This window comes from Peromyscus leucopus, chromosome 4 (assembly GCF_004664715.2).
Source record: "Peromyscus leucopus breed LL Stock chromosome 4, UCI_PerLeu_2.1, whole genome shotgun sequence".
Taxonomy (NCBI): domain Eukaryota; kingdom Metazoa; phylum Chordata; class Mammalia; order Rodentia; family Cricetidae; genus Peromyscus; species Peromyscus leucopus.
Genome location: NC_051066.1, coordinates 142,479,539 through 142,493,703, shown reverse-complemented (window position 1 = coordinate 142,493,703; position 14,165 = coordinate 142,479,539).

Here is a 14,165-nt window from a genome sequence, read left to right as displayed (position 1 = left end):
TGATGTACATATTCAAGGTGTCCCAGATTGTCATGTGGCTTCGGGTCACTGCCACTGCACTAGGTTAGCACAGGCTCCTGCCTCTTCTGCTCTTAGAAGTGGCCCTTGTTGACCAACTAGGTGACAGTAGAATCTGAGAACATCTGCACCAGCTGTTGACACACGGCTCCCCACTCTCCTGTGTGCAGCTTGGACATCTTAGTATTTCTTCCTTATTTCTACAAAGATCTGGCTGTGGAAAAAGGACTCATGACAGGTACTTATCCACTCATTCTCTGTGATGCCACCGACTTTTCCATGGCACTTTGTGTGACTATCTAACTCTGCCCTTTGGAGGAACATGTCCTTGTTCCTACTCTATCACTCCAACATGGTCTCGGAAAAGCATCTCAAGTACAGACACACACGCCAGTAAACACATCCCGTGGAAGGGAAAATGTGCAAACGATATCACTGTGGATCACCTTCAATGGCCCCAACATCATCCACCCACCCCTAGCAAGTGGCTACTACCCAATGGGACCATGTGTCTGTTCCTGTGAAATCAGAACAAAAGTTCACATGTGGCGTGCTGGGTGGAGCGATGCTGCTGAAAGCCAGGACTTAGAGTGTCTTTAGCTCTGGGCAGCAAAAACATTCACACTCATTTTATAGACAAGGACACCAAAGGTTGAGAAATGGGAGTCACCACCCCCAATCACTTCACTGTTGAGGAAAGGCAGATTTGGCCGAGTCTTATCCAACTCCAGGTCTATCGCCTCCAAACTTGCCTACCAGTATCCATATGCTTAGAATTGGATGCCACTCTAAGGCTCGCAAGGACCCACTCCACCTTCAAGAGATCTGCTGCTGTCATTGCCACAGCGGCCGGATGGAAAGACCCAGGGCTGGGTTTGAAGTTCTCCTCATCTGGGTTGAATTATCCTGAGATCGAGCTCTGTAGATGCTGTTTGTACTGTACTGGGGAGCCGATGATTATTTTCTTTCATTCATTTATTTTCCTTTGCTATCAATTCAGCTACCAAATCCTCTTTTGTAGAACCTTCCTGATCTTTCCAAAATTACACAGGATGAGGAGGATTTGCTGCTTCCTCAGAGAGTCAGCCCTGAAGGGCTGGGTTCCAGGGTCTCAAGGACAGATGGGTGGAGACAGAGGCCTTCTTGACCTTTGCTCTACTTTTTCCACAGCATCTGGCTTGGTAAGGATCACCCATGGCTCCAAAACCACTATCCACACACCTCTGTAAGTGGCTTCCCAAACTGGATGCATTGAAATCCACCCGTATTAACTACGTTTCTCATCGGGGTAAAAAAACACCTGAGAAAAGCAACTTAAGGAAGGAAGGATTTGCATTGGGTCCTGGTTTGAGGTTGTGTCCATTCAGATGGGGAAAGCAGGATGGCAGGGCAGGGAGGCTGCTGGACACAGTGCATCCACAGTCAGGAAGCAGGGGAGATAAAGGCTGCAGCTCAGCTCATTTTCTCCTTTTCATTCAGCCTGGAAACCAACCCATGTGCCAGGACATGGAGCAGTTTAAGCACTTGGTACACAAATGTGAGAACCAAAGTTCAGATTCTCAGGAACTCACATTAATAGAGGGTTGGTATGACAACCTGCCTATAATTCCAGCCTAGGACAGCAGAGATGAAACTCCCTAGAGTAAGCTGGTGAGCAAGACTAGCCATATCCATGACTTCTGCGTTTGATTGAGAAACCCTGCTTTGATGAATAAGTCAGAAGAGCCATCAAGATGTGTCTTAGTTAGGAGTTCTATTGCTGTGATAAAACATCATGACCAAAGAGCAAGTTGGGGAGGAAAGGGTTTATTAGGCTTACATTTCCATATTGCTGTTCATCACTGAAGGAAGTCAGGATAGGAATTCAAGCAGGGCAGAATCCTAGAAGCAGGAGCTGATGCAGAGGCCATGGAGGGGTGCTACTTACTGGCTACTTCCCATGGCTTGCTCAGCTTGCTTTCTTATAGAACCCAGGGATGATACCACCCGCCAAGGGCTGGGCCCTCCCCCATTGATCACTAATTGAGAAAATGCCTTACAGCTGGATCTCAAGGAGGCATTTCCTCAACTGAGGCTTCTTCCTCTCTGATAACTCTAGCTAGTGTCAAGTTGACACACAAAACCAGCCAGGACAAAATGATTCCCAACATCAACCTCAGGCTCCATAAGCATGTACATACTAGTACACACACACACACACACACACACACACACACACACACACACTCCACACATGGGTCCACACATATGCAAACACATGCATGCACACCAAACACACAGGGAAAAAATGGGAGGAGGGGGAGGGGGGATCTGTGTCAACAATGACAGCCAAAAAGTGTTTATTTCTGAGTAATGGACAGAGAGGGGCATGAGGGAGCCTTCTGGAAGCTGGAGGTCTCTTGTATCTTGACTTGAGTAGGGCTGTGCCTGTAGACAGATAAAGTCCAACACGGGATGCACACGCTTGGATCGGCCTGCATGTGTGTCTGTGTCTGCATACGCACAGCAACAGCAGAAGCAAAGGACCAGCACGTGTCTTGTGTGGTGAGAGCCCTAGCCAATGGTAGTTCTATCAGCAAGGAAGAGTGTTTACATGGTCACCCCCAAAGGTGGGCCCAGATCTCCGCAGTCCCCAAGGCCAGTTCTGAATAAAAAAGGGAGGGAGGAAAGTTTGATTAAGTTTAGGAATGCAATAAAAAAGTTACATGTTAAATATTAATGGCATTTTTCCTGCAGGTGCCACTGATTGAAGCCGCAGTGTTTACTCATGTTCCAGGCATGGCGATAATGAGGTAAAATCCCTGTGCTTCCTTCTGGGTCTCACCCAGGGCAAAAACTCTATTCCACATAGTTACCAAAGTTAAATGCATGGAGTATATGACAGGGCCTCATAAATTGCAAAGCATTATGCAAATGGAGAGAGATATTATCATCATCCCCGAGTGTGAAGGTCTCTGGTGGGATGGAGAGTGTCTTATGTGACAAAGATATATGCTTTTTCTGGGCTGAATTAATAATTCGCTTATGCTAATAAAACAAAGAAATGCAGTTGCCGGCGTTTCAAAAACAATCTCATTTCTTCCGTGAATTCTAATGTGACTTTCCCCCCTCTCCTATTTTTCTTTTTGATTGGCAAATACAAACATGTAAGGTGCGGAGGCTGTGAGGTACTTGAGCCGGAAGAATAAATGGTCCATGGGCGAGGGAGGGGTGCTGATGGAGAGGGGAGGGGGGAAGAGAAGAGGGGACTGGATCTGAGGGAAGAGGGAGGGGTAAGGAAGAGGGAGAGGGAGAAGAAGGAGGGAGAGAAAGGGAGATTATTTTGCTTGGCTGCCAAATGCACCCCTAGTTGCAAGTCACTTTGATAAACTACCTACCATTTTTGTCAAATAAAGCAAGGCAAGAGAGATCCATGCTCCTCACTAGAATGACGTTTCATTCAGCCTTCAACATACCTGCTTCTGTTGTTTGCTGTGAGCACATCTGGAGTCAGTTCTACACAAAGCAAACCAAGGAAGAAGCTTTCTAGTGACCATGGGGTTCTGAAACTTCAGAATGGGCAGATGGATACACTTATCCACCGAGAGCAGCGTTTGGGCCTTAGGGGTGCTCTCAGATTGGGGCTCAGGTCATTAAAGAAATACTCAGATACTTAATGACTCTCAATTCCAAAGTGCTATAGCAGTGACTTCGGTGGGCCATGAAGGGGCTTTTGGAGGCCCAGTAGGGGATATCTCCATCTCCATATCAGAAAGATGTCACAATGTTTCACAGCTGTCCCAATCTATTTACAGGACCCCAGACCTGCCTTTAACTGCCAGCATTATGCGTGAATGGTAGAGACAGAAACAGATCCTGCAGGCCAAAAGTTGGGTCCAAAGGCCAGCTTAACTGTTCCTCCTCAAGTAACAACACAAGGGGTGCTGTGGGGCCCCTACCCCACAGCCCTTCAGGAGGCTGGTTCACCGCTTGTCCAGAGTTGGTAACAAGTAACCAGTACTTAATCTATGCACAGAGTGGTGTCTTCCAGAGGCAACACAGAATGAAAACTCGAAAAAGACATTAAAGACAAGTACAGCGGCCAGAGAAATGGCTCAGGGGTTAAGAGCCCTGGCTGTTCTTTCAGAGGACCCGGGTTCAAGTCTTAGACCCCACATGGTAACTCACAACTGCCTGTAACTCCAGTTCCAGTGGATTAGACACCCTCTCCTGAGAGTACTGCATACACACGACGCACAGACATGCATGTGTGCTTGCAAAGCACTCACACAAAGTAAAACAGAAAAGTGAATACATCTAGAAAAAGAAGAAATTAAAGATATGTGCGAACACAGTGGGCAGTGCCTGTCTTTTCAGGAAGCTGTTTTGAAAAGTGTTATTTTCTATTTCCAAATATGTGATGGAGTTAGCATTGTTAGCTCAAAGTGGATTAACAAACAAATTTACATGTTACCATTTTCATTTATAACCTAATAGACACAGGTGGCTATTCCATAATAGAGATCTCAGAAATAATTTTTTCATTAACAATCTTTAGTTTATCTACAAAATACAATAGAGTATTTTTTGTTTGTTTGTTTGTTTAACTGATGCTCTCTGAGGTTCTTGGTTGATATTTAAGGTATTGAGGACCACAACTGTTTCCGTAGAGATGTCCTCAACCTGGGAGGTGTTTCTTATGGTTTCTTTTTCACTGAGGATTAACTGAGGCACAGAAGAGGCTCAGAACCAGCCTAAGCCCAGGGCGGGACTGTGGTGCCAGACGGCAAACCCAGGAGAACTGCAGTGAGATCGGGTTGATTGTAGATTTCTCTTCTCTCTGAAAGCAAAAGTCTTTCTTGGTAAAGGAAACCAGCATCCATCCCTAGAATTAACTCCATCACAGAAATCTCTATGAACACAAAGAAAGTTCTGGAAGCTTAACAAAGGTTCCAGTGACATTTGATGCTGAAGAAGTCATAAAATTAGAAAAAGCTCTCCCATGCTACATTTATCTTGACATTTAGAGAACTCCTGAATGTCATTCAAAGCCACACATGATCTACCTTTTGTCCCTGTGACTTCCAGGGGACAGAATGGCTGAGAGCAACTTTAGGTGCTTGTGTGTAAGGCAGATGTGAAATCTATTCAGGCCAGAGCTTCGGCAAGGGTGTGGAGGGAGGGAGGGAGCACTCTGCATGCTTCCACAGAGCACCAGCACACCGGAACCCTCACAATGGCGAGCTATACGTACCCCTGTGGTGCCTACCTTGTTCTCTAATTGCACCTTTTACAAGGCTTATGGCCCTGTTCACACCATCAGCACGTGGCCAAGGCCCAAGGTTGTATGCTTCCTCTCAGGTACACCAGGTAGTCATTTGAAACTCATGTGTCTGTAATTGAAGGCTACATTTCCTCTTGCTGTGTAGCAAACCAATAAGGAGAGCCCACCATGGTGATTAATGATGTAGCCCCCACCCCCATCCCAGCTCCTTGGTTTGGGGTTGCAGTCAATTCAATTTCCACCTTTAGGCTCCCTGCTGCTCTGAAGCATATCATTTTGTTCAATCTGTCTATAATTTCCAAAGAACTGATTATAAAGCCAGACTATAATCTGTAGTGTTACCCTTCCCACCCCACCCCCCAGCACATTCTATTTTCCGGCTGGCTCTTTCTTCTTCGGATAAAAGATGATGAAATCCACACAGTGAGGTTCTAATGGTTCAGGGTTCTCACCTGCACCCCTGTCTACAGGCCTGTCCTGGCCGAGGGCTGCAACAATTTCTGGCTCTGACAATGCACTGTTGCATATAGGTCCCATGGGGTAGGCCTCAGCTTTACTTCCATTGCCACTTGAGAGAAGTGAGTTAGCTCAGCAGGAGCTTGCTGATCATGTATAAGGCCCCATGGGGGAGCATCAAGCTTTGGGTTAGCTGCTCTAACCCAAGCAGGGAACTGGAGGCTGGGACAATGAGCCCAGCCTGCCTTTGTACCACAGGCTTCCAGCTGCCTGGGAGCCACTGATGGTTAGAGATGCTGAACAGTCTGGATGCTCAGCAGTCCTCCTTAGCTAGACACCAGTGTGCACCTTCTGCTCTTGGGCTCCTGGCCCATACGCATTGAAGACAGAGCACTTTTTGAAGTGTGTGTGTGTAGGTCATAGGACAATTTGTGAGCATCCATTCTCTTCTTCTCTCATCATGTGGGTCTCAGGATCAAACTCAGGCTGAGTCTTGGCAGGATACATCTTTCCTCACCTGCTGAGCTAGCTCACCTGCCCAAAGCTAGCACATCTTGAAGTGCTTTTCCCCCTGGAGTCCCTTGGTGGATGTGGACCGTTTTTGATAAGCACCAAATAAAAGACGAGCCAGAGACACTGACCTATGAATTGGATTTTTAATTGGATGATCTCCACAGGGAAGAGCTCAGCTACTAATTGAAAAGATTAAGCTTTTCAAAGCCCAAATCTATGTTAAACAAAGTGTGAGCCGAACAAAGTAAATCAGCCAGCGAGGGCACTGAGTGAATCCCAAGCAGGACCACAAACCCTCTTGGCCTGCTTCCCCCACCACAAACAGGTATTTCCAAAACTCTCTTCTGCCATTCTCTGAAGAAAGATTGTTGAGAGCAATGGAGGACATAGACACTCAGATATGAGTCTAAGCTTCTAGAATGTTCTTAGATTTCAATTCATTTAAATTCTGTTCCTAAGTCCCCAGAGACATTTATTAGATTGTGAGACTTATAAAACACAACAGTTGACCAGACATTTGGAATATTCTACATGTCAAAAGAACCTTTCATCTGTTCCCTACAGATGGAGGCAAAAACTTCAAGGTCATCCAAGCCATCTACATCTTTATTAGGTAGTTTATGAACTGAGGTTTTCAAATCTTGTGGTTGACCAACCCTTTCTGAGTTTCACTTCATCGTTTAGATTGTTCCATTTAGATGCACTCTTGTGAAATTATACAGATCAGCATAAATGAGATAGCAAGACAAAAACCCCAAAGAGGTCTACAGGGAATTTGCTCAGCTCCTCCAATGACTTTGAATGAAGATGTTTTCAGCTCAACTACATTCATTCCCAGGAACATCACAATCCCTCTAGGTTAATGTCCATTTACATTCAAGCCAGGACTAGAACTTCCCTCAGTAGAGTAACTGCTGAACATGCACAAGGTCCTGGCAGCACTAACAATGATAACAGTGAATTTGAAGCCAACTTCTAGCTTTCCATGAAAACCTTTGTCGTGGGTCCCCACACATGGTATAAAGTCTTGGTCACAATGTTTAGGATAAAACTGTCTCAACTCTGCTCTCAGTGTTCTCCAGAACTGGCCCTCATCCCTGTAAATCCACCTCCAGCTCCTCAGCTCCGTGCTATGCCCAGGCCATGCTGCTCTCTAGTTCCTCTAACTCCAAGCTCTCTCCACCTGGAAAAACCATTCCCTTCATTTTAATTCCTTTTTCAGAGTCAGACCTGAAGGGCTCCTTATTCTGTGGGTGACTCCAGCAGTCTCCTCTGCTCTCACATGGCATGATTTCTTTCTAGAATTTACCATATGCTGTAACATTCTGCTTAATGGTGTCTCCATGAGACTGTGCCTGGGTGATAGATGGCAGATCCTCGATGAGTATTGGCTGGATACCTACAAGCAGGGAGGAAAGGGGGAAGAAAATAAGGAAAGAAAAAAGGGAGGAAGGAGAGATGAAAGGTGGGAGAGAGGAAAGAGGACTGGGGGTAATTCTGAGTGGAAGTTCATTACAGTGAGACACACATACTGTGAGATGCCACCTAGGTTCCTCTTAGCAACCGACTACAGCCCCAGCTGCTGGGAGGGCTGTCTGCAACCTGCATTCAGCCACTGGCTCTTCAAATACAGAAGGCTGCATCCCTAGGCTTACAAGTCTTTCTAGGTGATCCCAGAAGCCCACATCCTGTGAGTGACAGATGCAAGGTCTCAAGTCCAAGCTCAGCCAGTTAAAGAGCCATTTAGGCTCCAGGGCATCCTTGGTTGGTCAAAACTGTGGTTATCTATGTCAGCATATCTTTCCACTCATCCTGCTTCCCCAGACTCCTTTGCTAAGGTGTGGGTACCAATAAGCTCCCCAATAAAGCTCACATACATACTGACTTTTCCTTTACCCTGATTCCTTGGGAACTTGACCAGAAATCCTCATTAATCCTAGTAAGTAATCCAGGGCCCTTTCTTTAAAAATGGGTGCTCCTCAAGGCCTAAGATAAACCAGCTCTTTCCACACACACACAAGACTCAGGCTCCAGGTGGGAAAAAACAGCATATACTATTCCCCGCTGCACCCCTGGGTTGAATCATAATGATTTTGAGAGAAAAAAAAACTGAGAAGAAATGGCCTTTCCGGAGCCACTTTTGGAATCAGTAATGAGACATCTAGAAGTTTCTTTCTCATGGTTGAAAGTAATTTTAAGAGTAGAAAAAGTCACAAAAAGTGTAGCCTGGTGCCTGGCAACATACTAAATAACCAATCAATGTTTGTTGAAACAATGGAGGCTTCTTGTTCTTTTTCCTCCCTTAAAAATTTAAAACCAGAAAAACATAATAAGATGAACCTATTCAGCCCTATGTGGTTATTTTCTCCAAATCACTTGTTTTTAGCACAAAAGGGATAACTACCTGAGATGCATTTTTCCATTATTTCCTTTGTGCAGGAGGTTTTTTAAATTAATTTATGCTCTTTCAGCATCAGGTTGCCTCATAATTGAGGATGTGAAGTATCTGTCTTCCAAAGGCTTTCTGGTGACGTCTACTGCTCACATCTTCTCTCTTTGTCTGCTCTTATGGTCTCTGTCAAAGAGCCCAAGGAATGTCAACTGAAGTACATAAATTATGAGACTGCGTAGGAACCGTGGACATCTCCTTGCATCTAAATGTCTTCAGAGAACTTTTATTTTTACAGAAACAAACACAATGGGACCTTGATGAACTGGAACATTTTGGGGGCAGGAGAGAGTCCAGATGATTTAATTTTCTGGGTAATTTCCAGTTGACCAGAAATCCATCGATATTTTCAAACCCCAAAGCAGAACATCTCTTTTAAAAATGTGTCATTCTTTCCATTCCTCGCAGGGATGTCAGGACACAGTGGAAAATCTGAGAGGGTTATTGTGGCCTTTGCAAAAATGGTAGATGCAGCAACAGCTTTGCTTCATACTCAGGGCGACAGCAAACCCCTCTTGGCCTCAGTTTCCCCTAAAAGAAGGAAGGCACCAACCAAAGTCATGGGTCATTACAACCAAACCCAAAGAACCCACAGGTGCTCAGGACCAGAAAGTAACCATATGCATTTCACTGACGAGATCTGTGGAGTTTGAGTCACACTGTGTTTTTTGGGCACACTGGGCCCTCTGATCTAAAGCTGCGTCAGACATGTCTACTTGGTGTCTGATAGTTACCACTAATTGTCAACTGAATAGTGTCTAGAATCACGGAAAAAACAAACATCTGGGCATGTCCATGAAAGAGTCTGTGGTGAAAGTGAGAGGACCCAACACCGTGGCCAACACCAGTCTATGAGCTGGAGCCCTCAGCTGAATGAAAAGGAGAAAGACAGCAGTGCATTGGCGCTCATCTCTCTCTTGCTTCTTTCCTGCAGACACAGTGTGACCAGCTGCCTCGCTGCTCCTGACTGTCCCACCATGAGGGCGCATACCTCTCCTGGGTTTTTGTTTTTCCATATGAAATTGAGAATTATCCTTTCAAGATCTGTGAAGAATTGTGTTGGAGTTTTGATAGGGATTGCATTGACTCTGTAGAGTGCTTTTATTAGGATGTCCATTTTTACTATACTAATATATCATATTGGTCCATGAACATAGGAGATCTCTCCATCTCCTGATACCTTCTTCAATTTCTTTCTTCAGTGTCTTAAAGTTTTTGATCATACAAGTCTTCCACTTGTTTGGGTAGAGTCACCCCAGGATAGTTAATATAATTCGAGGCTGTCTTAACTAGTGTTTCTATTGCTGTGATGAAACACCCTGATCAAAAAGCAAGTTGGGGAGAAAAGAGTTTATTAGGCTTACACTTCAGCATTGCTGTTTATTGCTGAAGGAAGTCAGGACAGGAGCTCAAACAGGGCAGAATCCCGGAGGCAGGAGCTGATGCAGAGACCATGGAGGGGTGCTACTTACTGGCTTGCTTTTCCTGGCTTGCTCAGCCTGCTTTCTTATAAAATCCAGAACCACCAGCCCAGGGATGGCACTACCCACCAAGGGCTGAGCCCTCCCCCATTGATCACGAATTAAGAAAATGCCTTACAGCTGGATCTCAAGGAGGCATTTCCTCAATTGAAGCTCCTTCCTCTCTGATGACTCTAGGTTGGGTCAGGTTGACACACAAAACCAGCTGGTACAGAGACTATTGTGAAATGTTTTGTTTCCCTGATTTCTTTCTCAGTCTGTTTGTCATATAGGAGAGCTACTGATTTTTGTGAATTAATTTTGTATCCAGCTACTTTGCTGAAAGTGTTGATCAGCTGTAGGAGTTCCCCAGTGGAATTTTTAGGGTCATTTAGGTATACTATCATATCATCTACAAATATACTTACTTCTTCCTATCTAATTTGTATCCCCTTTATCTCCTTGGGTTGTCTTATTGCTCTAGCTAAGACTTCAAGTACTATATTGAATAAGTATGGAGAGAGTGGATAACCTTGTCTTGTTCCTGATATTAATGGAGTTACTTTGAATTTCTCTCCATTTAAGTTGATGTTGGCTATGGGCTTGCTGAAAAATGCCTTTATTATGTTGAGGTATATCCCTTGTATTCCTAATCTTTCCATGACTTTTATCATAAAGGGATGTTGGATTTTGTCAAAGGTCTTTTCTATATTTCATGAGATGATCATGTGATTTTTGTCTTTCAGTTGGTTTATATAGTGAGTTATATTTATCAATTTACTTATGTTGAACCATCCTTGCATCTCTGGGATGAAGCCTATTTGACCGTGATAGATTATCTACTTGATGTGTTCTTGAGTTCAGTTTGCAAGTATTTTATTGAGTATTTTTTGCATCAATGTTCATAAGGGAAATTGATCTGTAATTCTCTTTCTTTGTTGGGTCTTTATGTGGTTTGGGTTTCAGGATAACTGTGCCCTCATAAAATGAATTTGGCAATGATCCTTCTGTTTCTGTTTTGTGGAATATTTTGAGGAGCATTGGCGTTAACTCTTCTTTGAAAATCTGGTAGAATTCTGAGATAAAACCATCTGGCCTGGGCTTTTATTTTATTTAATTTTTGGTTGGTAGGCTTTTAATTACTGCTTCTATTCCATTAGGGGTTATAGGTCTGTTTAATTTGCTTATCTTCTCTTGATTTAACTTTAGTAAGTAGTATGTAAAAAAAATTATTTACTTCTTTTAGATTTCCAATTTGGTGGAATATAGGCTTTTAAAATATGTCTTTTAAAATATTCTCTGGATTTTCTCAGTGTCTGTTGCTATGTCCCCCTTTTCATTTCTAATTTGTTAATTTGGATATTCTTTCTCTGCCTTTTAGTTAATTTGGAAAAAGGTTTGTCAATCTTGTTGAATTGTCAGAAAGCAACTCTGTTTCATTGATTCTTTGTAATTTTTTTTTGTTTCTATTTTATTGATTTCAGTTGATTATTTCTTGCCATTCTTTCCTTTTGGATGTTATTTTTCTTTTCATAATAGATCTTTCAGCTGTGCTGCTAACTTACTGATAGGAGATCTTTCCAGTTTTTTGTTTTTTTTTAATGTAGGCACTTAGTGCATCTTAAACTGCCTTCATTGTGTCCCAGAAGTCTGGATATGCTGTATTTCCATTTTCATTCAATGATAGAAAGTCTTTAATTTCCATATATATAGTTTTTTTCTAAACAGGGTTTCTCTGTGTAGCAGCCCTGACTGTGCTGAAACTTGCTTTGTGGACCAGGTTGGCCTTGAACTCACAGAGATCTGCCTGTCTCTGCCTCCCAAGTTAAAATATGTAGCTAGAGTTTTCCTGCCTTGCCCACAGTCAGGACAAATCTTTGTCACCTGCCAGTCCCACAGCCACTCAGACCCAACCAAGTAAACACAGAGACTTATATTGCTTACAAACTGTATGGCCGTGGCAGGCTTCTTGCTAACTGTTCTTATAGCTTAAAATAATCCATTTCCATAAATCTATACCTTGCCACATGGCTCATGGCTTACCGGCATCTTCACATGATACTTGTCATGGTGGCAGCTGGCATTGACTCCTTCTGCCTTCCTGTTCTTTCTTTTCTCCTCTCTGTTAGTCCCGCCTATACTTCCTGCCTAGCCACTGGCCAATCAGTGTTTTATTTATTGACCAATCAGAGCAACACATTTGCCATACAGAACATCCCACAGCAAAAATAGGTCTGTCTTGATCCATTTTTCATTCAAGAGAGAGTTGTTTGTTTCCATGAGTTTGTGAGCTTTCTGTTGCTGTTGATGCCAGTTTTAATCTGTGGTGGTCAGATAGGATGCAGGGTGTTACTTCAGTTTTCTTGTACCTATTGAGACTTGCTTTGTGTCCCAGTATATGGTCAGTTTTGGAGAAAGTTCCATGAGGTAATAAGAAGAGCATATGTTCTTTTGTGTTTGGGTGAAGTGTTCTGTAAATAATTATTATGTCCATTTGGTTTATGACATCAGTTAGCTCCAGCCTTTCCTTATGTTTTGTCTCGATGACAAGAGTAGACTATTGAAGTCTCCCACTATCAGTGTATGAAGGTCAGTATGTGTTTAAGCGGTATCCTTGTGTTTGGTGCATTCATGTTTAGGGTGGATTTTTCCTTTGATGAGTATATAGTGTCCTTCCTATATCTTCTGATGAGTTTTGACTTGAAGTCTACTTTGTCAGTTATTAAAATGGCCATGCTGATTTTTTCTTAGGTCCATTAGCTTGGAATGTCTTTTCCAACTCTTTGGCATGGAGTGATGTCTTTCCTTGATGTTGAGGTATGTTTCTTGTATGCAGCAGAAGGTTAGGTCCTATTTTCACATCCTTTCACATCCACTCTGTCAGTCTGTGTCTTTTTACTAGGGAACTGATACCATTAATGTTGAGAGATAGCAATGATCAGTTATTGTTAATTCCTGTTATTTTTTTTATGGTGTGTGTGTTCATGCGTGCGTGCGTGCGTGCGTGCGTGCGCATGTGTGTGTGTGTGTGTGTGTGTGTGTGTTTCCCCTCTTTTGATTTGCTGGTCTGGGTTTATTTATTCACTGTATTTTCTTGGGTGTGGCTAACCCCTTTAGGTTAGAGTTTTCCTTCTAGTACCTTCTGTAGGGCTGGATTTGTAGATATTGCTTAAATTTGGTTTTATCGTGGAATGTCTTATTTTCTCCATCTATTGTGATTGATGATTGCTGGGTATAGTACTGTGGTCTCTTAGGGTCTGTAGAACATCTGTCCAAGTCCTTCTGGACATCTTTTAGCTTTTAGCATGGATGCTTTTAGCATCTCCATTGAGAAGTTGGGTGTTATTCTAATAGGTCTGCCTTTATATTACTTAGTCTCTTTCTCTTGTAGCTTTTTTGCTTTGTTTTGTTTTTTTCAAGACAGGGTTTCTCTGTGTAGCTTTGCGCCTTTCCTAGAACTCACTCTGTAGCCCAGGCTGGCCTCAAACTCACAGAGATCCTCCTGCCCCTGCCTCCCGAGTGCTGGGATTAAAGGCATTCGCCACCGCCCAGCTCCCTTGCACCTTTTAATATTCTTTCTTGGTTCTATATTTTTAGTGTTTTGATTATTATGATGTACTGGGGGGAACTTCCTTTTTCTGGTCCAGTCTATTTAGTCTTCTGTATACTTCATGTACCTTAATTGGTACCTTCTTCTTTAAGTTAGGGAAATTTTCTTCTATGCTTTTGTTGAGAAAATTTCTCTGCCTTTGACCTGAGTTTCTTCTCCTTCCTCTATTCCTATATATTCTTAGATTTGATCTTTCCATCTTGTCCCACATTTCATGGATGTTGTGCCAGAATTTTGTTTTAGATTTAATATTTTCTTCAACCAAGGTATCCATTTCTTCTACTGTGTCTTCAATGCCTGGGACGCTGTCTTCCATCTCTTGATTTTATTGATGAGGTTTTCCTCTGAGGTTTCTCTTTGAGTTCCTCAATTTTTCATTTCTAGGTCTCCCTCGGT